The sequence below is a fragment of the Mustela nivalis genome (genome assembly GCF_964662115.1).
Source record: "Mustela nivalis genome assembly, chromosome: 14".
NCBI lineage: Eukaryota > Metazoa > Chordata > Mammalia > Carnivora > Mustelidae > Mustela > Mustela nivalis.
The window spans coordinates 72413855-72435502 of record NC_139033.1 but is presented as its reverse complement, the minus strand read 5'-3'; positions in this window follow the sequence as shown (position 1 = coordinate 72435502).

Below are 21648 nucleotides of genomic sequence, written 5' to 3'. Positions count from 1 at the left end.
CTCTAACTCCCCTTGTCCTCCATGCTATTTGTTATGCTCCACAAATAAGTGAAACCATATGATAATTGACTCCCTCTGCTTGACTTATTTCACTCAGCATAATCTCTTCCAGTCCCGTCCATGTTGCTACAAAAGTTGGGTCTTCATCCTTTCTGATGGAGGCACAATACTCCATAGTGTTTATGGACCACATCTTCCTTATCCATTCATCTGTTGAAGAGCATCTTAGTTCTTTCCACAGTTTGACGACCGTGGCCATTGCTGCTATAAACATTGGGGTACAGATGGCCCTTCTTTTCACTACCTCTGTATCTTTGGGGTTAATACCCAGTAGTGTAATTGCAGGGTCATAGGGAAGCTCTATTTTTAATTTCTTGAGGAACCTCCACACTGTTTTCCAAAATGGCTGCACCAACTTGCATTCCCACCAACAGTGTAAGAGGGTTCCCCTTTCTCCACATCCCCTCCAACACATGTGGTTTCCTGTCTGACCATTCTCTTACACCGTACACAAAGATAAACTCAAAATGGATAAAAGACTTCAGTGTGAGGTAGGAATCCATCAGAATCCTAGAGGAGAATATAGGCAGTAACCTCTTCGATATCAGCCACAGCAACTTCTTTCAAGATATGTCTCGAAAGGCAAAGGAAACAAAAGCAAAAATGAACTTTTGGGACTTCATCAAAATCAAAAGCTTCTGCACAGCAAAGGAAACAGTCAAGAAAACAAAGACGCAACCCACGGAATGGGAAAAGATATTTGCAAATGACAGTATGGACAAAAGGTTGATATCCAGGATCTATAAAGAACTCTTCAAACTCAACACACACAAAACAGACAATCATATAAAAAAATGGGCAGAAGATATGAACAGACACTTCTCCAATGAAGACATACAAATGGCTATCAGACATATGAAAAAATGTTCATCATCACTAGCCATCAGGGAGATTCAAATTAAAACCACATTGAGATACCACCTTACACCAGTTAGAATGGCCAAAATTAGCAAGACAGGAAACAACATGTTGCTTGTTTTTATCCTGCAAGATTATTGAATTTTGTCAGTAGCTTGTTCTGTATCAGTTGAGATGATCATGTGGATTTTTTTTTTCCTTCATGATGTTGTTGTGGCATATTACACCAATCAAATTTTGTATATTGAACCATCCTTACATTCTAGGAAGAACTCCCATTTATTCATGATATATAATCTTTTTAATATGTTGCTGAGTGCTGTTTGCCAGTGTTTACTTGAGGATTATTGCATCACTGTCCATAAGGGATATTGGTTTGTAGTTTTCTTTCCTTTATAGTGTCCTTGTATAGCTTTGGTTTTAAGGTAATACTGGCCTGACAGAATGAGTTTTCTTCTCTTTTTTTTTTTTTTTTTTTTTTTTTTTCAGAATGGGATTTTTTTTTTTAATTTATTTTTTATTTTCAGCATAACAGTATTCATTATTTTTCACCACACCCAGTGCTCCATGCTCTTCTCTTTATTATTTGGGAAAATTTTGAGAAGGATTGAAGTTAGTTCTTTTTGTGATGGTTGTTAGAATTCACTAGTACAGTCATCAGGTCCAGGGCTTTTCTTTATAAGGAGATTCTTTTTTTAATGATTCAATCTCCTTACTAATTATATGTTTACTCAGATTTTATTTTATTATTTTATTTTTATAATTTAACCTTCTTAGGTTTTATTAGTCCAAGAATCTGTGCATTTCATTTAGGTTATCCAATTTGAAGTATACAATTGTTCGGAGTATTTTTTTATAATCCTTTTTATGTCCTGTGTAATTAGTAGCAAAGTTTCCACTTTCATTTCTGATTTTAGTAATTTGCCTTATCTGTTTTCCTTAAGCCATCTTAAAAATTTTTGTCAATTTTGTTGATCTGCTTGTTCTCTATTTCATTTATTGCTGCTCTGATCTTTATTATCTCCTTTCTTCCACTAAGTTTTGGTTTAGTTTAGTTCTGTTTTGTTTGTTCCTTAAGTTATAAAGCTAGGTGTTGATTTTAGATCTTTATTGTTTTGTATTGTAAGCTTTATACCTATAAATTTTCCTGTTAGCATTCAATAATTTTTGGTATGTTATGTTGTCTTTTTCATTTGTCTCTAAATATTTTTAAATTTCCTTTGTGACTTTTTTTTTTAATCTTTTGGCTATTTTTCAGTTTTATTTCTGTCACTGATTGTTACTGATCTAAATTTATCCTGTTCTGGGGCGCCTGGGTGGCTCAGTGGGTTAAGCCGCTGCCTTCGGCTCAGGTCATGATCTCAGGGTCCTAGGATCGAGTCCCGCATCGGGCTCTCTGCTTGGCAGGGAGCCTGCTTCCCTCTCTCTCTGCCTGCCTCTCCGTCTACTTGTGATTTCTCTCTGTCAAATAAATAAATAAAATCTTAAAAAAAAATAAATTTATCCTGTTGTGATGGAAGAAAATACTTTACATGATATCTATATTTTTTAAAATCTATTGAGACATAAGTCATGTTCTAATATATGGTCTATTCTGGAAAATGCTCCATGTGCACTTAAGAAGAATGTTATTGAAGAATGTTACTATTTTTAGGTAGACTGCTCTGGGGTCTGTTTTATCTAGTTGGTTTATTGTGTTGTTTGAGCTCTCCATTTTTTTTTTCCATTTACATTTTTTTTTAATTTTTAATTTTTTTTAATTTTTTATAAACATATATTTTTATTCCCAGGGGTACAGGTCTCCATTTACTTACTTGATTCCTATCTCTGGTTTTTTCTAGTGATTATTGAAAGTGGGGTATTGAAATCTTCAACTATCATTATGAATGATTTCTCCCCTCAGTTCTGTTTTTGCTTCATATATTTTGGTGGTCTGTTATTAGGTATGTAAAAATTTACTGTATCTTCTTGCTGTTTTGAAACACTTATTAATATGTAATGTGTTTTTGTCTCACGTAAACTTGTTTTAAATTTAAAATCCATTATGTCTGATCCTAATACAGACCCCCTGCTTTTTTTTTTTGGTTACTGTTTTCATGGAACATATTTTTCTATCTTTTCACTTTCAGTGTATTTTTGTCTTTGGATCCAAAATGAGTATATAGTTGGATCATGTATTTTTATCCATTTTCCCAGTCTCTGTCTTTTGATTGGAGACTTTTACTCCTTTACATTTAAAGTAATTGTTGATAAGGACTTAGTTCTATTTGTCTTCTATATTCCTTACAGATTTTGAACCTCATTTCTTCCTGCACCATAGTATTCCTTTTTGTTTAGTTGATTTTTTGCAGTACAATGTTTAAATTTGTTTCTCACTTCCTTGTGTATATATTCCATAACTATTCTGGGGTGTGTGTGGTTACCATGGAGATTGGATTTAACATTCTGAAGTTATTGCACTCTAATTTTAATATATAATATACAAAATCTTTACTTCTTTAACAGCTCTATCTCTTCCTGTTCTAATTATTGATGTCACAAAACTATATCTTTCTACATTGTGTACCCAAAAACATAAAACATAAACTAATGATTCTCTTAAATACATTACTCTCTGAAATCATGTAGAAATCAAAATGTGGAGTTATAACCAAATTTAAAGTGATACTAGCTTTTAGACTAAGAATTTTTCTCTTTAAGAAATGCATCAGTCTCTAAAACCACTTTTTGTTTTGTAGAAAACAAAAAGTAGAGTTGCAAATAATTGTTACAATAATACTAGTTTTTATAATTTCCAATGTAGTCACATTAAGATCTTTATTTCTTCGTGTGACTTTCAGTTACTGTTTAGTGGCCTTTCATTTCACTCTGCTGGACTTCCTTGAATATATTTTGCATGGTAGGTCTAGAGGTAACAAATTCATTCAGCTTTTGTTTATCTGGGAATGTCTTAATTTCTCCTTCACTTTTGAAGGACAACCAGATAGAAGATTCTTGAGTGATAGTTTTTTTTTTTTTTATCTGTAGTTTGAATCAGTAGGTTTTTAAAAATTTTTTTTTATTTTTAGAGATTATATCCATTTATTTGACAGAGAGAAATCACAAGTAGTCGGAGAGGCAGGCAGAGAGAGAGAGAAGGAAGCAGGCTCCCCGCTGAGCAGAGAGCCCAATGCGGGACTCGATCCCAGGACCCCGAGATCACGACCCGAGCCGAAGGCAGTGGCTTAACCCACTGAGCCACCCAGGCGCCCCTCAGTAGTTTTGAATATATTAGCCCAGTTACTTCTGGTCCCAAAGTTTCTGATGAGAATCTACTGGTAATTTTATTCAGGCTCTCTTATATTTATTACTCCTGTCTTGCTGCTCTCAAGATTCTCTCTTTGCTTTTGGCTTCCAAAAGTTTGATTATAATGTTTCTCAGTGCGGGTCTCTTTGAGATCATTTTATTCATAATTCATTGAACTTGAATGTTTATATTCATCTATTTCATCAAATTTGAGAAATATTCAGACATTATTTCTTCAGATATTCTGTGCTTTTTTGTCTTTTCCTTCTCTAACTAGGACTTCCACAATGTGTATATTGATCCATTTAATGGTGTCTCACAGGTCCCTTAGACTCTGCTCACTTTTTTCAATCCTTTTTCTTTTCCCTGGACTCAATAATTTCCATGGTTCTAACATCAGTTAACTGATTCTTGCTTCTGTCTGCTCAAATACGCCTTTGTATTAATTTCTGTTGTATATTTAAGCTCTGTAATTTTTTAGGTTATTATCTCTTTATTGATATTTCTATTTTGTTCAGACATTGTTTTGTTGATTTTCTCTACCTCTTTCTTTAGTTCTTTAATCATCTTTTAAACAGTTGATTTAGGGGTTCCTGGGTAGTACAGTTGGTAGCATCCAACTCTTGGTTTTGGCTGAGGTTGTGATCTCAGCCTCTCTCAAGGTCCTGAGATCAAACTCTGTTCAAGGCTCTACATTCTGCATGGCATCTGCTTAAATGAGACTCTCTTTCTCCCTCTTCTTCTCCCCTCCCCCTGCTCTCTCTTTCAAATAATCTTTAAAAAAAAAAAAAGGCAGTTGTTTTAAATTCTTAGTCTAGTAGATCTAGATCTAGTAGACCTAGAAATTTTCTTTAAGCAATAATTTCTGTTGATTTACTTTTTTTCTTTTCTTTTCTTTCTTTCTTTTTTTTTTTTTTTTAGAGATTTATTTATTTGTTAGAGTACAGGTGCATGACTGTGGGGAGGAATAGAGGGAAAGAATCTTCCAGCAGATTCTGCACTCAGTGGGGAGCCTGACATAGAGTTCATTCTCATGTTCCATGAGATCATGAGCTGAGCTAAAACCAAGATTCAGAGAATTAATTGACTGAAGCAACCAGGCACCCCTACTTTTTTATTTTAAATGGGCCATACTTTTTTCTTTGTTTCTATGTCTTACAGTTTGTTGTTGTTATTGTTGTTGAAAAACTGGATATTTGAATCTTATTATGTGGTAACCCTGAAAATCAAATTCTCTCTTCCTCTAAGGCTTGGGCTTGGTTGCTTTTTCTGTTTTGCTTATTGCTTTTTTTTTTTTTTTAAGTAGGCTTCATACCCATCATGGAGCCTAATGAAGGGCTTGAATTAAAAAATCTGAGATCAAGATTTGAGCTAGGATCAAGAGTTATAAGTTTAACCAACTGACCCACCTAGGCACTCCTGTTTATTGGTTTTTATTTTGATTGTTGTAGGCTGTCTCTGTGCTAAGGACCAGCCCAAAATATAAACTTAAGATCTTCTCAGGTCTTTTTGACCTTGTCAAAGGGAAATGCCTGGGAAAGGCGTGTGCCTTTCCCAGGCATCCACAGTCACTTTCTAATTTTTCCCATATACACAGTTACTTTTTACTGTCTAGTCTTTAACATCTGCCCCCAAGAAAAAAAGAGAAAAATAAAGGGGAGAGGTATGGACACCAGCCCTTTAAGTCCCCTGTAGGTCACTTCACCCAGAGGGACAAGGGCTTGCAACAATGAAGAGTAGTTCAACATCAATCACCACCTGCCTCTTTGCATTTTGATCTGACCAGAGCACGCATTCTTGATATTTGGAAGGCAGGGTCCTTTTGCCCATTGTGGCTCCTGCAAGCTGTGGGCTGGTTACTCTTGGAACATGTGCAAAGCTGCCTGCCTCATGTTTGGGAATGGGAGGAATGAATAGCTGTTACTGTGCTAAAACCTGAAATTGACCAAAATTAACATCAATAATGCACCATCCAAACCTCCTCTGAGTGTTATAATCTTTCAATAGATGTTCCAAAAGAGTTCCAAAAGAGTTACATCAGACAAATTCTGCCAGTGCAATTTTCTAGGTGAAGAGACAGATTTTGGATACTTCCTGCTGGGCCAGCTTCCCAAAATCCTTTAACTTGCTTTTTGATCTTAATCCTCAGTGACATTATTTTATTTTAAAAGTGATGTTTACATTGTCATTATTGATAACTATATAGGATTCAATTTTCTATATCAAGAATGGACAAATTTCTTCTTCAAAGGGCCAGGTGACAAATATTTAGGGCTTTGTAGACCACATATGGTCTCCATTGATGCTGCTACTCCTGCTTTTTCTTCCTTTTCTTAAACTGTTTCAAAAACGCAAAATTCTTAGCTCAAAGCTCATTGTCTAGATATACTATAAATTTTAGAGTAAATAAGATTTTTCCTCTTATTTGCTACTATAAACATCACCATAATATAAAATAGGTAATAGTTATAGTTTACAGAATATTGTAATTCAGTCTTCTGCTTGCAGCCTTTTTATGATTTTAGTGATGACTAGAATTTCCTTACTATGTCAGGAGAATTATTTTTCTACTCTTTATAAATCTTGTTAACTTTATGCAAAGAAGTTACAAGATAATTCTTCCAATTATTAATTCAGCACACATTTACTCTGAGCCCATTAAGTGTGCTGCTTCCTACTGGTAGACTACTTGATCAGTGGTTTTAGTGAAAGGAGCCCTCAATTCAAAACAGAGAATATTAGTAACATCATTTAAGCTGCCCTTGTATTGCGTTTTGTAGAACAACTTTAACCTGGGATGGATTTTAAGTTTGGGGCATTAAAAATTTTTTTCAAGAACTGGTGTCCACAAAAATTAGGTAGCAAAAAGTGAAATTTGACATGTTGATCTCCTAAATAGACTCTATGCCCTTAAGATAACTGCAGGTTACTTTTTGCTATGGAAATATTCCAATTTCTCCCTTCTACATTGATTTTAAATGACCTTCTCATCGAAGCTCGTTTGTAGGACTATTTTGAAGAATACTGTCATGCAGCTGAAAGAAAATGTTAAGTTAGGTCTGTTGAATGGTTTCAGCATGCTGACAGCATTGTTCTAAAAATATATTTTTAAAATTATATGTCAAAAAGAAAGAGCTAAGCCTGCTTAAATCCATATATAGTGATATAGTGACATAGTAAAGTATAAGATACAAAAATAGGAAATGGTAAATGGCATCTTAATTATCCACTTGATTAATGGATTGTGTCTTTGAGAATAACTTGGTGATGGAGGATAGGCATGGAGTTGTTCTACTGTCCAGTACCTTCATCGGAGAATGGAGTAAGAGACAAAAATCTGTCTGCAAAGCCAATGGTCCATGGCCCAGACACAGGCTGCAAATGGGATGTATGTGTATTGTATCAGTAAAGGCATGTCTCCTTAAAATTTTTTTTTGTTGTTCCTGGTTGCCTATTCTTTTTTTTTCCCCCCCTTAATCTCCTTAAATTTTTATATACAACTTAGGGTCTATATATTTTTTTTTGTTGTTGTTGTTTAAATTAAAAAACAAGAAATTATTATGTTTCTAAGTTCCAGGTCCTTTAGGAACAAAACTCTTAAACTGTTGTAAATAAATTGTAAAATTTGAGACTGTAACAGATGTGTTTGCTATTCCTTAATTTATATTCACAGATCTGAAATATTTGGAAATGATTTAAGTGACTACTGACTGTGAGGCACTATTCTGGATACTATGGATATATTAGTGGACAGAAATAAACAAAATCCCCTGCTGTCATACCTTACATTATAGTGGAGGAAAACTAAAAATTGAAAATGAGGAAATAAAAATAGTGATTAGGTCTATGGATAAAGATATGGCCCCAAAAAGGGGGAGCATAAATGCTTAGGTCTTGGGGTGACTGGGTGGCTCAGTCATTAAGCATCTGCCTTCAGCTCAGGTCATGATCCCTGGGTCCTGGGATTAGCCCTGCATCCAGTTCCTTGTTTAGTGGGGAGCTGCTTCTCCTCTCCCTGTACATGTGCTCTCTAGCTCTTGTCAAATAAATAAATAAAGTAAAAATGCTTAGGTCTCATTGTCAAAGTCATAGGCTAAGACATAATATTCACTAGGGTAAATATAATATTTGTGCTGAAACCTAAAGAAAATAAGGAATTGAACCATGCAGATATGGGGTTGTGAGGAGAGACTTTCAGGCAAAGGATCTCAGGCAAGAGCTGTCTGGAGTGTTTGAGGACCAGCATGGAGGCCAGGTAGCTGGAGTGTGCAGCATGAAGGGATAGCAGTACGAACAACATCAGAGTGTATCAGGCCCAGACTGGGACACTTGCGGACCACATAATGGTTTGGCTTTCAACAGGTAGGATTGGAAGTCACTAAAGGTGGATAAACAGAGCACAGGCACAATCTCACTTATGAAGTGCCATCTGAGGGTTGCATGGAGGAGGCAGACAAGGGTAGAATCAGGTAAAGCACTTAGAAACCTTTTGAAATAACTCAAGCAAGAGGTAATGATGGTTTGGTCCTTGATACTCATACCGGAGGTAGTGAGAGGCTCAGGCTAGCACAAAAGATATAGAAGTGAGAGATTGACAGGAGTCTTGGGTAACTTTATTGTTTAATTTTTTTCTCCTTTACTACTTAACTCTATCTACAAAAATCTACAGCAAATACCGTAATTGGATACATGTTTTCCATGAAGATTGGGTAAAAAGATACATGCTATGTCTCTTTCTGTTTATGACTGTACTAGAGGTCTTGGTCAGTAAGACAAGATAGAGTAACAGTGTTTTAAAACTTGAAAGAAGAAATTAAAAAGTTATGGTGTTATTGTGGTTGATATACAGAGAATGCAAAAGAATCTACAGACAAATTATTAAATACTTAGAAGTATATCCCCCAAGGGATATGTAAGATGCAATAAAGAAAACTATAAAATTATAATGAGGGAAATGGCTAAAGAAATATAGGGATGGGGGAGACATAAATCATGTTTGGGGTGGATTGGAAGTCTCAGCATTTCAAAAGTTGTCAGTTCTTCCCCCAAATGATTTATAGATTCAATACAACCCTAATGAAACTCTGAATACTTAAAAAATCATTTTTGTTTTATTTTTGGAGGAACTTGAAAACCTGATTCTAAAACATAGGAAAATACGATAAACAGAAAATAGCAAAGAAACTCTGGAAGAGGGACGCCTGGGTGGCTCAGTTGGTTAAGCGGCTGCCTTGGTCTCAGGTCATGATCCCAGCGTCCTGGGATCGAGTCCCATATCAGGCTCCTTGCTCGGCGGGGAGCCTGCTTCTCCCTCTGCCTCTGCCTGCCTCTCTGTCTGCCTGTGCTCACTCGCTCTCTCTCCCTCTGTCTCTGACAAATAAATAAATAAAATCTTATAAAAAAAAAAAAAAAGAAACTCTGGAAGAGCCAGGGGGAGAGGACCTTTTCATCAAAAGTCAAGATTTACTCTTTAATTATGGGAATGCGTGTGGTCCTATCTCAGAGAGAAAAAGCAAGTGCAGTAGAATAGAAACAGATCTGTGAACACTTGATTTATGACAAAGGCAGACTGTACAGCAGGGAGAGCAAAGTTGGTCTTTTCAAGACATGATGCTGGAACACTTGGCTATCCATACCAAAGGAATAAATGAAAGAAACTTAATTCTATCCCACTTAATGCACAAAAAATCAATTCATATTAGCATTAATATAATACAGAATATCTTCATGATCTCCAGGTTAAAAAAGATATTTTTTAAAAAACAAGACAGCAATTAATCAAGACCACAATGCATAAACTTGACTAAGTTTTTGAAATCAATGAATGACAACCTAAAGAGAGGAAAAAAGAAAGCCACCTTGTGAAAATCTATTTTGACACATCATCAACAAAAGGCTTGCACCAAAATCTGTAAATATCTTAAAAATTGATAAGAGAAAAAATAAGAATCTAATAAAAAAAAAAGAATGGCATGGGATGTGAACAGATACTTCACAGAAGAGAGTACCAACAGGGCTAATATGCATATAAATAATATTTTGAACCTCATTAATTATGGGGAAATACAAATTAAAATAAAAATGAATTTTAAAACCGCAATGATATTAGTATGAGTCCACCAGATGGGCAAAAGTTAAAATGTTTTCTTTACCTTTTTTTTTTAATTTTTTATTTTTTATAAACATATATTTTTATCCCCAGGGGTACAGGTCTGTGAATCACCAGGTTTACACACTTCACAGCACTCACCAAAGCACATACCCTCCCCAATGTCCATAATCCCACCCCCTTCTCCCAACCTCCCTCCCCCCAGCAACCCTCAGTTTGTTTTGTGAGATTAAGAGTCACTTATGGTTTGTCTCCCTCCCAATTCCATCTTGTTTCATTGATTCTTCTTCTACCCACTTAAGCCCCCATGTTGCATCACCACTTCCTCCTATCAGGGAGATCATATGATAGTTGTCTTTCTCTGCTTGACTTATTTCGCTAAGCATGATACGCTCTAGTTCCACCCATGTTGTCGCAAATGGCAAGATTTCATTTCTTTTGATGGCTGCATAGTATTCCATTGTGTATATATACCACATCTTCTTGATCCATTCATCTGTGGATGGACATCTAGGTTCTTTCCATAGTTTGGCTATTGTGGACATTGCTGCAATAAACATCCGGGTGCACGTGCCCCTTTGGATCACTACGTTTGTATCTTTAGGGTAAATACCCAATAGTGCAATTGCTGGGTCATAGGGCAGTTCTATTTTCAAAATTTTGAGGAACCTCCATGCTGTTTTCCAGAGTGACTGCACAGCTTGCATTCCCACCAACAGTGTAGGAGGGTTCCCCTTAAAAATTAAAATGTTTGGGGCGCCTGGGTGGCTCAGTGGGTTAAGCCGCTGCCTTTGGCTCAGGTCATGATCTAGGGGTCCTGGGATCGAGTCCCGCATCGGGCTCTCTCTGTTCAGCAGGGAGCCTGCTTCCTCCTCTCTCTCTCTCTGCCTCTCTGCCCACTTGTGATTTCTCTCAAAAAAAAAAAAAAATTTTAAATGTTTGACGATACCAAGTGTTGGCAAGGAAGTGAAGCAATCTGAATTCTTATACTCAGTTAATGAGAATATAGATTTATAAAGCTGCTTTGAACACAATTTGTCAGTCCTGATTACAGCTGAAGATATACCTAGAAAGATACAGAAAGATACCATTCTGTTCCTAGAAAAGGATTTCATAAGCTACAGAAATATATGTTTATATGCACCAGGATACATGCAAAAGAATATAGAGTGAAATGTTCAAAAAAAGGTCCAAACAGGAAGCAGTCAATGCCCACCAGTGATATAATAGATAAGTACAGTGTGGTATATTCAAACCATGGGCATTATACAGCATCAGAAAGGGACTACGGAAACACAAGAGCATGGATGAATCTTAAAGGCGTAATGTTAAGTAAAAGAAGCCAGATCCATTGTAATGAGAATTACATCATACCATTTGTATATATTTCAAATAAAAAAGGTAAAAATCAATCATACATGTTAGAGATACAAAAGAAATACAATTGTGAAAGAAAAACAAGGAAGGGAGTCCCTTAAAATTCTGAAGAGTGGCTGTGGCCAGGGGGCATGAGGCAGTGATGACTGAGAACAATCACTTCGAGGAGCTGGTTATTTTAGGTCTTGAGCCAAAGATTCTCACACAGATTGTGGTTTTCTCATCATTTGCCGAGCTGAAAATTTGTATTTCATGTACCATTCTGGCTATTTGTTATATTTTAAAGCAAAAATATAAACTGGGGCTCAAAAATTAGAAAATTCCTTCAGTGTGACGCAACTAGTAGATGACAAACCTGGGATTTGATCACCTTCTTACCTGCTTCAAAGCACATGTCTTTCCCAATATATCATTGGCTCTTAAATTATGGTCCACGGTTCATGGCCCATACAAGAAAACCACAGTCACACTTGTGAAAAATGTGTATTACAGAATTCCAGACAAAACTAACTGAATCAGAATTTTTGTGTGTTGGACCCACAAATCTGCATTTATCAGTTTCAGAGGACTCTGAGGCACAGTGAAGTTTAAAGGGACCGCACTGAATCACACTTAACTTTTCTCCAGGGTAAGTGGCCAATAATCCATCCCCTCTGAGAATCTCACATCTTTCTCTTAATTCCAAGAAGGAAAATTATTTTGACAGTTTAAAAAAAAAAAAGAAGAAAGGAAGAAAGAAAGAAAAAAAGAAAGAGAGAAGTAATGTACCTCCTAGAGCCAAAAGCAGGAGTTTGGAGCAAGTAAAAACTGTTTCTGGGATTCTAGGGTTAAAAAAAAAAAATGAAATGGATGAGAGCAAGAGACTCAAATAGTGTTTGGGGCCACACATTAAGTTTGGTTCTGGCATGACAATGTTTTTTCTGATGAGCCTTGTATATACTGTAGTGTTCCTGTGTCACAGGAGGAAGCTGATCCCTTATGAATTTTGTTTATTTTCATATGTCCCCTTGGCGTTTAATAAATTTTCCCTGAGTATTACAGCTTACCCTAGCTATCCTGAGGTAACCACAGAAAGAACTATCAAGGGATAAAAACTAAATTAAGAAGGTTCTTAAATGTTGCCTTCCTGCCTCCCACCAGAGAGGACTCTGCCTTTGTTTTAGTGTCTTCCCCTCTGTGCACTTGAGTGACACTTGAGTGCACTGGACTTCCTTACCAGACAGCTTGTATGTGTACCATACATGTGACACTATGTTTCAGTTTCAGTGCCTCCATGCACTTATACACACATGCATGCAGTGAAGAATCTGGAGTAAAGACTGGAAGGAGAGATGGAAAAGAGCATCATATAGAATTGAAGATGAATCATTTGCAAGTACAGAAGCAGGTAAAATGTATATGTGTAAGGATGAGAGATCCAAAAGGAGTTCCAGCGAAGCAACTGAAGAATTCCAGGTGATTTGAATTTACTTTTGGGTTGAGTTTCTGTGATCACAGCACCACTCAGAGGTCAGATCACACTGGGCATGGCTTTTTCAGCAACCTGGAACCAGAGCTTCAAAAGATAATCAGGGCTCCTTTAGAAGACAGTGGGGTGCCCTGGTAGCCCCATAATTGGTGAGGGAACACCAACAGATGTGCAAAAGCGGTGCAGAGCTGTGACTGCTTGTTGGCCGCCTTCCCCTTGCTGGACCTGTAGATAGTGCAGCCTGAGACCAGTGGTTGGATGAGACCAAGCATGGATGGTAGCCATGCTTGCCATGACTGTGCTCTCTGAGTCTGTGAACCCTTAGGTTTGTGTTTGGGAGCACATCAACAAGACAGTATTTTCACCTGATAGAAATACTGCTTTCACTAAACCTCCTGAGTAGAAGCATCCTTTCACAGTGACCAAATTATGTCTTGTTTTGGGTAACTATAATAGCATATGCTGGGTATTGTGCTCACAGCAAAAGAACAGAACAATTTCTTCTTTATTCCCAGAACATTGGTACAAAGCATGAGCAAACAATTCAGAGGTTGAACTTTATATTCTTAGATGTAGCCCATGTATTTGTTCAAAAGAGACCATTTTCTGTGTTTAGGTTTTTTTCCAAGAAGCAGAGATAACCCATATTGTATTTTTCTCCAATCTGAAAATGATTTAGGATTAAAAATAACTTCTGGGGCACCTGAGTGGCTCAATCGGTTAAGTGTCCAACTCTTGATTTCAGCTCAGGTCATGATCTCAGGGTGATGAGACTGAGCCCAAAGTTGGGCTCCATGCTGGGCATGGAGCCTGCTTGAGATCCTTGCTCTCCTCTCCCTCTGCCCCTACCCCCACTCACACACACTCTCTCTAAAAATAATGAATAAATAAAAACCAAAACCCCCCAAAATTAAAATTAAAATCTGTACATACTTTATAGTTTGCAAAACCTTTCAGGAATATTTTCATACATGGACCCCTTCTCAACACTGTGAGGTAGAGTTTATTACTCCCACACAATACTATGGAAAACCTGAGTCTGAGACTAATGAATTAGGCTGAGGTCACTTGAGTTGGATGAGACTGAGTTGGTTAGGAATCACATTTTATTATAGATCCTCAGTGCTTTAGTTTTATTACAACTCTCTGTATATACACACACAGCAATTTTTCAGGGACATGGCACTCAGTGTTCTCTCCAATGCCTGCCACAATATCTTGGCATTTGGTTGATTGAAATGGTAAGTAACCTAGAAACACGAAAATGTCAACTAGGATTGGGGCTTTTAAATGATCAGGCGGAATTATTTGGACATGCTTGACTTCTTAAAACTAGAACTGCCTTAAAGTGCAGCCATGATGGAGAACCACCATTATCTTTTCCTCAATTTGATAGTAGGTTACCATTAAAAAGACACTTGTCTTTTGTATTTCTAATCGAACCTACTGCTGCTGGTCATGGTAAAGTGAATGCATTTGGTAGACCAAGGATCAGGTTCTGGTCCTGCTACCAGCAACGTTTTCTTTTCTTTTTTTTTTTTTAAAGGTTTTATTTATTTGTTTGACAGAGATCACAAGTAGGCTGAGAGGCAGGCAGAGAGAGAGAGAGAGAGGCAGAAGCAGGCTCTCCTCTGAGCAGAGAGCCCAATGCGGTGCTCGATCCCAGGACCCTGGGATCATGACTTGAGCCGAAGGCAGAGGCTTTAACCCACTGAGCCACCCAGGCGCCCCCCAGCAACGTTTTCTTGACACAGGAATATAACATCTCTGAGGCTATGCTTCCTGACTGGTGAAATGGAGGAAATAGCATCTGCCCTGCATATTCATTGGAATTATATAGGACAAATTAGACCATACATGTGACACTATGTTTCAGTTGTGAATTGTTGCACAAATATGGGGCATTATCTCTCAGCATGAAATGTATTCTGGGTAATTAGATGTGACCCATTGTGCTTCATTATGAATATTTTAATATAGGTGTAAGGACTCTTTTAAATGTCAAAAAGATATATCATAGGAAGAACAGGCTATTTTTTTTTTTTTTTTTTTTTTTTTTATTTATTTATAATTTATTTATTTTCAGCATAACAGTATTCATTATTTTTGAACCACACCCAGTGCTCTATGCAATCTCTGCCCTCTATAATACCCACCACTTGGTACCCCAACCTTCCACCGCCCCCCCGCCACTTCAAACATGAGGTTTTCATTAATGACTTCCTTAAATGCAAATGAAACAACCAGGAAATCATGCACTTTTAAGGAAACTAATACAGAAGATTTTTCATGAAACTAAAGATTTTTGTCTTGTGTTGAAATCTGTATGTTTCATGGAGCACTGGGTATTATATGCAAACAATGAATCATGGAATATTACATCAACAATTCATGATGTCTCTTTTTAATTTTTTGAGGAACCTCCACCCTGTTTTCCAAAGTATCTGTACCAACTTACATTCCCACCAACAGTGTAAGAAGATTCCCCTTACTCCACATACCCTCCAACATTTGTTGTTTCTTGCCTTGGTCCAGTGATGGGTATTAAGGAGGACATGTATCGCATGGAGCACTGGGTATTACATGTAAACAATGAATCATGGAACACTACACAAAAACTAACCATGTACTATATGGTAACTAACATAACATAATAAAAAATAATAATAAGGAAAAAAACTAATAGTGTACTGTATGGTGACTAGTATAACTTAAAAAAAAAAAAAGGAAAAGAAACCTGCATGTCACTGGTCAACCCTTGACATCCTAAGAGTCTTTAGTACCTGTTGTCTAAAACATCTTCTCAAACTTTATTGCATATATAGAGAGCCAGGAATCTTGTCAACATGCAGATTCAATTTAGTAGGTCTGCTGTGCAGCCCAATATTCTGTTTTTTAAATAGACTTCCAGGTGATGCTGATGCTGCTGGTCTGGAGACCTGCTTTTATTTTTTTATTTTTAATTTAAATTCCATTTAGTTAACATATAATATATTATTAGTTTTGGGGTAGGATATAGTGATTTATCAGTTGCATATAATACCTGGTGCTCATTACATCAAGTGCCCTCCTTAATGCTTATCACCCAATCACCTCATCTTACCCCCTCTCCAGCAACCCTCAGTTTGTGTCCTGGAGTTAACAGTCTCTTATGGTTTGCCTTCCTCTCTGTTTTTATCTTATTTTATTTTTCCTTCCCTTCCCCTGTGTTCATCTGTTCTGTTTCTTAAATTCCACATATTCGGGAAATCATATGGTGTTTCTCTTTCTCTGATTTATTTTGCTTGGTGTAATACCCTCTAATTCCAACCATGTCGATGTAAGTGTAAGTATTCATTTTTTTTTTTTTTTTTTTTTTTTTTAATTTATTTTTTATTTTCAGCATAACAGTACTCATTATTTTTCACCACACCCAGTGCTCCATGCAATTCGTGCCCTTTATAATACCCACCACCTAGTACCCCAAACTCCCACCCCCCACCCCTTCAAAATCCTCAGATTGTTTTTCAGAGTCCATAGTCTCTCATGGTTCACCTCCCCTTCCAATTTCCCCCAACTCCCTTCTCCTCTCTAACTCCCCATGTCCTCTATGCTATTTGTTATGCTCCACAAATAAGTGAAACCATATGATAATTGACTCTCTCTGCTTGACTTATTTCACTCAGCATAATAATCTCTTCCAGTCCCGTCCATGCTGCTACAAAAGTTGGGTATTTTATAAACATATATTTTTATCCCCAGGGGTACAGGTCTGTGAATCACCAGGTTTACACACTTCACAGCACTCACCAAAGCACATACCCTCCCCAATGTCCATAATCCCACCCCCTTCTCCCAAGCCCCCTCCCCCCAGCAGCCCTCAGTTTGTTTTGTGAGATTAAGAGTCACTTATGGTTTGTCTCCCTCCCAATCCCATCTTGTTTCATTTATTCTTCTCCTACCCACTTAAGCCTCCATGTTGCATCACCACTTCCTCATATCAGGGAGATCATATGATAGTTGTCTTTCTCTGCTTGACTTATTTCGCTAAGCATGATACGCTCTAGTTCCATCCATGTTGTCGCAAATGGCAAGATTTCATTTCTTTTGATGGCTGCATAGTATTCCATTGTGTATATATACCACATCTTCTTGATCCATTCATCTGTGGATGGACATCTAGGTTCTTTCCATAGTTTGGCTATTGTGGACATTGCTGCTATAAACATTCGGGTGCATGTGCCCCTTTGGATCACTACATTTGTATCTTTAGGGTAAATACCCAATAGTGCAATTGCTGGGTCATAGGGCAGTTCTATTTTCAACATTCTGAGGAACCTCCATGCTGTTTTCCAGAGTGGCTGCACCAGCTTGCATTCCCACCAACAGTGTAGGAGGGTTCCCCTTTCTCCACATCCTCGCCAGCATCTGTCATTTCCTGACTTGTTGATTTTAGCCATTCTGACTGGTGTGAGGTGATATCTCATTGTGGTTTTGATTTGTATTTCCCTGATGCCGAGTGATATGGAGCACTTTTTCATGTGTCTGTTGGCCATCTGGATGTCTTCTTTGCAGAAATGTCTGTTCATGTCCTCTGCCCATTTCTTGATTGGATTATTTGTTCTTTGGGTGTTGAGTTTGCTAAGTTCTTTATAGATTCTGGACACTAGTCCTTTATCTGATATGTCGTTTGCAAATATCTTCTCCCATTCTGTCAGTTGTCTTTTGATTTTGTTAACTGTTTCCTTTGCTGTGCAAAAGCTTTTGATCTTGATGAAATCCCAATAGTTCATTTTTTCCCTTGCTTCCCTTGCCTTTTTCGTTGTTCCTAGGAAGATGTTGCTGCGGCAGAGGTCGAAGAGGTTGCTGCCTGTGTTCTCCTCAAGGATTTTGATGGATTCCTTTCGCACATTGAGGTCCTTCATCCATTTTGAGTCTATTTTTGTGTGTGGTGTAAGGAAATGGTCCAATTTCATTTTTCTGCATGTGGCTGTCCAATTTTCCCAGCACCATTTATTGAAGAGGCTGTCTTTTTTCCATTGGACATTCTTTCCTGCTTTGTCGAAGATGAGTTGACCATAGATTTGAGGGTCTATTTCTGGGCTCTCTATTCTGTTCCATTGATCTATGTGTCTGTTTTTGTGCCAGTACCATGCTGTCTTGATGATGACAGCTTTGTAATAGAGCTTGAAGTCCGGGATTGTGATGCCACCAACGTTGGCTTTCTTTTTCAATATCCCTTTGGCTATTCGAGGTCTTTTCTGGTTCCATATAAATTTTAGCATTATTTGTTCCATTTCTTTGAAAAAGATGGATGGTACTTTGATAGGAATTGCATTAAATGTGTAGATTGCTTTAGGTAGCATAGACATTTTCACAATATTTATTCTTCCAATCCAGGAGCATGGAACATTTTTCCATTTCTTTGTGTCTTCCTCAATTTCTTTCATGAGTACTTTATAGTTTTCTGAGTATAGATTCTGTGTCTCTTTGGTTAGGTTTATTCCTAGGTATCTTATGGTTTTGGATGCAATTGTAAATGGGATTGACTCCTTAATATCTCTTTCTTCTGTCTTGCTGTTGGTGTAGAGAAATGCAACTGATTTCTGTGCATTGATTTTATATCCTGACACTTTACTGAATTCCTGTATAAGTTCTAGCAGTTTTGGAGTGGAGTCTTTTGGGTTTTCCACATATAGTATCATATCATCTGCGAAGAGTGATAATTTGACTTCTTCTTTGCCAATTTGGATGCCTTTAATTTCCTTTTGTTGTCTGATTGCTGAGGCTAGGACCTCTAGTACTATGTTGAATAGCAGTGGTGATAATGGACATCCCTGCCGTGTTCCTGACCTTAGTGGAAAAGCTTTCAGTTTTTCTCCATTGAGAATGATATTTGCGGTGGGTTTTTCATAGATGGCTTTGATGATATTGAGGTATGTGCCCTCTATCCCTACACTTTGAAGAGTTTTGATCAGGAAGGGATGCTGTACTTTGTCAAATGCTTTTTCAGCATCTATTGAAAGTATCATATGGTTCTTGTTCTTTCTTTTATTGATGTGTTGTATCACATTGACTGATTTGCGGATGTTGAACCAACCTTGCAGCCCTGGAATAAATCCCACTTGGTCGTGGTGAATAATCTTTTTAATGTACTGTTGAATCCTATTGGCTAGTATTTTGTTGAGTATTTTCGCATCTGTGTTCATCAAGGATATCGGTCTATAGCTCTCTTTTTTGGTGGGATCCTTGTCTGGTTTTGGGATCAAGGTGATGCTGGCCTCATAAAATGAGTTTGGAAGTTTTCCTTCCATTTCTATTTTTTGGAACAGTTTCAGGAGAATAGGAATTAGTTCTTCTTTAAATGTTTGGTAGAATTCCCCCGGGAAGCCATCTGGCCCTGGACTTTTGTTTGTTTGGAGATTTTTAATGACTGTTTCAATCTCCTTACTGGTTATGGGTCTGTTCAGGCTTTCTATTTCTTCCTGGTTCAGTTGTGGTAGTTTATATGTTTCTAGGAATGCATCCATTTCTTCCAGATTGTCAAATTTATTGCCGTAGAGTTGCTCATAGTATGTTCTTATAATAGTTTGTATTTCTTTGGTGTTAGTTGTGATCTCTCCTCTTTCATTCATGATTTTATTTATTTGGGTCCTTTCTCTTTTCTTTTTGATAAGTCGGGCCAGGGGTTTATCAATTTTATTAATTCTTTCAAAGAACCAGCTCCTACTTTCGTTGATTTTTTCTATTGTTTTTTTGGTTTCTATTTCATTGATTTCTGCTCTGATCTTTATGATTTCTCTTCTCCTGCTGGGCTTAGGGTTTCTTTCTTGTTCTTTCTCCAGCTCCTTTAGGTGTAGGGTTAGGTTGTGTACCTGAGACCTTTCTTGTTTCTTGAGAAAGGCTTGTACCGCTATATATTTTCCTCTCAGGACTGCCTTTGTTGTGTCCCACAGATTTTGAACCGTTGTATTTTCATTATCATTTGTTTCCATGATTTTTTTCAATTCTTCTTTAATTTCCCGGTTGACCCATTCATTCTTTAGAAGGATACTGTTTAGTCTCCATGTATTTGGGTTCTTTCCAAACTTCCTTTTGTGGTTGAGTTCTAGCTTTAGAGCATTGTGGTCTGAAAATATGCAGGGAATGATTCCAATCTTTTGATACCGGTTGAGTCCTGATATAGGACCGAGGATGTGATCTATTCTGGAGAATGTTCCATGTGCACTAGAGAAGAATGTGTATTCTGTTGCTTTGGGATGAAATGTTCTGAATATATCTGTGATGTCCATCTGGTCCAGTGTGTCGTTTAAGGCCTTTATTTCCTTGCTGATCTTTTGCTTGGATGACCTGTCCATTTCAGTGAGGGGAGTGTTAAAGTCCCCTACTATTATTGTATTGTTGTTGATGTGTTTCTTTGATTTTGTTATTAATTGGTTTATATAGTTGGCTGCTCCCACGTTGGGGGCATAGATATTTAAAATTGTTAAATCTTCTTGTTGGACAGACCCTTTGAGTATGATATAGTGTCCTTCCTCATCTCTTATTATAGTCTTTGGCTTAAAATCTAATTGATCTGATATAAGGATTGCCACTCCTGCTTTCTTCTGATGTCCATTAGCATGGTAAATTCTTTTCCACCCCCTCACTTTAAATCTGGAGGTGTCTTCGGGCTTAAAATGAGTTTCTTGGAGGCAACATATAGATGGGTTTTGTTTTTTTATCCATTCTGATACCCTGTGTCTTTTGACAGGGGCATTTAGCCCATTCACATTTAGGGTAACTATTGAGAGATATGAATTTAGTGCCATTGTATTGCCTGTAAGGTGACTGTTATTGTATATGGTCTCTGTTCCTTTCTGATCTACCACTTGTAGGCTCTCTCTTTGCTTAGAGGACCCCTTTCAATATTTCCTGTAGAGCTGGTTTGGTATTTGCAAATTCTTTCAGTTTTTGTTTGTCCTGGAAGCTTTTAATCTCTCCTTCTATTTTCAATGATAGCCTAGCTGGATATAGTATTCTGGGCTGCATGTTTTTCTCGTTTAGTGCTCTAAAAATATCATGCCAGCTCTTTCTGGCCTGCCAGGTCTCTGTGGATAAGTCAGCTGCCAATCTAATATTTTTACCATTGTATGTTACAGACTTCTTTTCCCGGGCTGCTTTCAGGATTTTCTCTTTGTCACTGAGACTTGTAAATTTTACTATTAGGTGACGGGGTGTGGGCCTATTCTTATTGATTTTGAGGGGCGTTCTCTGAACCTCCTGAATTTTGATGCTCGTTCCCTTTGCCATATTGGGGAAATTCTCCCCAATAATTCTCTCCAGTATACCTTCTGCTCCCCTCTCTCTTTCTTCTTCTTCTGGAATCCCAATTATTCTAATGTTGTTTCGTCTTATGGTGTCACTTAATTCTCGAATTCTCCCCTCGTGGTCCAGTAGCTGTTTGTCCCTCTTTTGCTCAGCTTCTTTATTCTCTGTCATTTGGTCTTCTATATCACTAATTCTTTCTTC